Genomic DNA, 3,788 nt, shown 5'->3' with positions numbered 1-3,788 from the left:
GTTCACATTGAAATCTTAAGCCATTTATTATCCTTCTTGTCGACATGTCGACAATATTGTTTGAGCTCATTTAGATATGAGTGTTACTGAAGATCACAGAACATATGATTAGCAGTTTGCAATTGTCGGTATTGAAATGAAACTGACACAATTGCACTAATGTTATTGCATGTAGCAATTATCTTTTGAAATTTCCACTCTCCCTTCAAAATTTCATTTCCTAGTGGCTTTGGTGGGAATCCATGAAGACCTGCCATGCTCAGGTCGCTTTTCTACAACTTTCTAGTACACGTGTGAGGATCAGATCCCCCCACATATGGGGGTCTTTGCCCATCTTGTTTACGTTAGGATGACAATAAAGACGACCGACCCTCGTGGTAGAGTCAGTTCTGGGGTGTGATCCAGTCCAATGCGTCCGGACCTCAACCCTGTATTACCCTATCTCAGCCAATCGCTACACACGCTTCTCCTTGTAATGCTCTGAAGGATGCTCGTTAATGCCTTGACAGGTTTACAAGTGGGTTATGCCAATCAAGTATTGTAGGTACCAAATGTTTGTTTTTCTTTGTTACAGGCTGCGATTGTGGTGACTGACGGAATGTCAGGTGACAATGTTCAGCAACCGGCAAAAGCCCTCCGAGACAACGACATCTCCGCGTATGGAGTTGGCATTGGACCTGCGATTAATGCGAACGAGCTGAATGAAATCGCCGGTGGTGATGCTGGTCATGTGTTCTACATACCTAACTACGACAAGTTGGAGAAGGAGATGGAGAAGATTTCCAACAGTGTCTGTTCAGGTGTGTTACAAATACTTTGATATCATCATGGCTATGCAGAAAAGAACCATCCAAATGCAAGACAGCTTTCATTCATATGGCTAGTCTATAAATTAATGATTCTCACATATGTATGTTCAACTGCAACTACGCATAATTTATTCAGTAAACCGCCTTTAGGCTTAGGTCACATTTCCAAACCGGGGCCCGGCCGGGATGTTTTAAGAAACAAAAATGTATACCTAGAAATATACACAAATCATGCCCATGAATCTTATTTTGACATTTGTGTATTTTGATGCATTCTATATCATTCTGGGCCCCGGTTTGGAAATGTGACCTTAGCATTCATTACAGGGGATGTCCCTTCGCGAAGCTATGTACTCATTTTCACCTGAGTTGAGTGAGGAAATAGATGGTACATGACTTTCAATCAAAATCAAAACGTTGAAGTCTGCTACGGATTCAAATGCAGAATTTTAGATTCTAAGTCATCAGTACTGACCACAACAGCTTCGTGTCACGACAATGCTGTCAATACCTAATGGATGTCCTCTTAAACGTTTTAAAGGTCGTTCAATTTTGAGTCCAAAGGTTTTGTTGGCTAGATTTTTAGCAGTTCTTGTATCAAATTCTATTTGGCCATTAAGGTTAACTTTATCATAATTATTGTTCCCTTTCTCAGGTCCAGAATGGCTGATATACTCGGGGGGAAGGTACCACGGAAAGGAATGGAAGGCGTTCCCGGGCTACTACACCAGTGACCAGTTGAAGAAGAAGATTGGGGACCAGATTGGCTCAGCAAAACGTGTGTAGCAAAACACGTCCGACTGAACTGCTGTCGAAGAACAGCAACATGGTAGGGTGTAACTAAATCTACCATAAAGCCCTGCTTAGTCTCTGTGTAGTTCATAATTTTAGATGCTTCCATTATCAAGGTGCATTCACAAATCTTTTAGTATTCATATGTACTAAGAGTTTGAGTTTGTGTTTAAGTTTTTGAGGTTGAGTTTGATGGTCCACATAGTCTAATATCAATCAATAGTTTAATTATTCCCTGATGATGTCATATGAATTTGTGTAACATCTGTTTGTCATGCCTACACATCACTGTTTACAATAACAGTGTCTTCTGTAGTAGTTGGAATGATCCCATCGGTTTGGTACGTTCAGGGCAACAGCATTTTATGAATATTCTAATACTTGGTGAGGTTTAGTCAATTGTTATCATTAAGTTCTGTTCCTGAAAATGTAATTGGATTTGTGTAACATCTGTTTGTCATACCTACACACCACTGTTTACCAGTGTCTTCTGTAGAAGTTGAAATGACTCCATCGGTTTGGTAATTTCACGGAAACACAAATATATCATTTTATGAATACTAGTATTCTCATACTTGGTGAGGTTTAGTCCATTGTTAAGTTTAGTTCCTGACAATATGGTTGATTTGTGTAATATCTGTTTGTCATACCTACACACCACTGTTTACCAGTGTCTTCTGTAGAAGTTGAAATGATTCCATCGGTATGGTATTTTCACAGGAACACAAATATATCATTTTATGAATACTAGTATTCTCATACTTGGTGAGGTTTAGTCAATTGTTATGATTAAATTCATTTCCTGAAAATGTAGTTGGATTTGTGTAACATCTGATTGTCATACCTGCACATCACTGTTTACAATAACAGTGTCTTCTGTAGTTGTTGAAATGATTCTATCTGTTTGGTACTTTCACGGACTCACAAATATATCATTTTATTAATATTTTAATACTTGGTGAGGTTTATGATTTAATCGATTGTTAAGTTCAGTTCCTGACAATATGGTTTGATTTGTGTAAGATCTGTTTGTCATACCTGCACATCACTGTTTACCAGTGTCTTCTGTAGAAGTTGAAATGGTTACATCTGTTTGGAAAATGCCTGAAAAACACACGTAAAGTACTGAGCTGAACCCTACATCTGCTTGGAGATTAAAAGACTTTCGGAGATGCTTTTTGGTGCGAAAACTGCAGGTGGATTTGTCAGACACTTCACAAATTTGACAGTTGCCTTTTGCAAATCTACAGCGACCAGTTTTCTGAATTACATTGAATTTCAGTCCTCACGATGGAATTTGTTACTACTTCAAGAATAGGGAAGACCAGAGAAATTGTGGCAGTTTTAAATACATGTACCAATACCAGCACCAGTAAGAATCAATGTAGTTGTTTTATTTGCAATATCTTGTCCGAGGACTAATTTCACGTACAGACCCAAAGGGATTAAAGTCATACATTACATAACACTACTTTCTAATCAATTATAAGGTACATTTCATGACTATTTGGTCAATGACGTAAAATACCACCTTTTATGTCAGAATATGTGTCCTCTTGAAAATGAGAGCTGTAAGAAAACTGGCAACTGAAATCTGTAAGTGCTAAATTTCCATCTTTTTGGAAGGAATACCACTTTTTTAGCAACAGAATAAGTCAAAATACACTTGAATGTAAGGCTACCACCACATACATCCCGTCAGTTATGTTAACATTCTAATCCTACTGTTATTCTAAGAAAACGGTTAAGCAATGTGTTAACATCAGACATGTCAAGCCATTGTTGTCAACTTGTCATCAATTTTCATGAACGCTTAACAATAAAACTTGCAACAAAATGTTTCTGCTGTTGTCTTTATTTTGTTCTGGACAGTATGTATGAGCATTGCTGGGTGCATGGACGAAAGTTAGATAAAGATGTGGAATATTTGAATAGTCTTCTTCCACCTAACTGAGTTTATCGTTTTATCCTATGATTATGTAGCATTTACTCAATTCAGGAAGACTACGACATTCATATCTCTGCTTAGGCTAGATAATATATATAGGAGGAACCCAGTGATTATTGAAAAATCGCGTTGTTTTAAGTTCGCGGTTGAAGAATCTACTACCGTAACAACAGTAATACAACCTGTACAGTATACAGATATATTCGCGGTGTCATGATATCGTAATGGATGCGAAGTGT

Source organism: Branchiostoma floridae, unplaced genomic scaffold (assembly GCF_000003815.2).
Source record: "Branchiostoma floridae strain S238N-H82 unplaced genomic scaffold, Bfl_VNyyK Sc7u5tJ_72, whole genome shotgun sequence".
NCBI lineage: Eukaryota > Metazoa > Chordata > Leptocardii > Amphioxiformes > Branchiostomatidae > Branchiostoma > Branchiostoma floridae.
The sequence above is the reverse complement of the archived record's forward strand: the minus strand, read 5'-3'. Positions refer to the sequence as shown.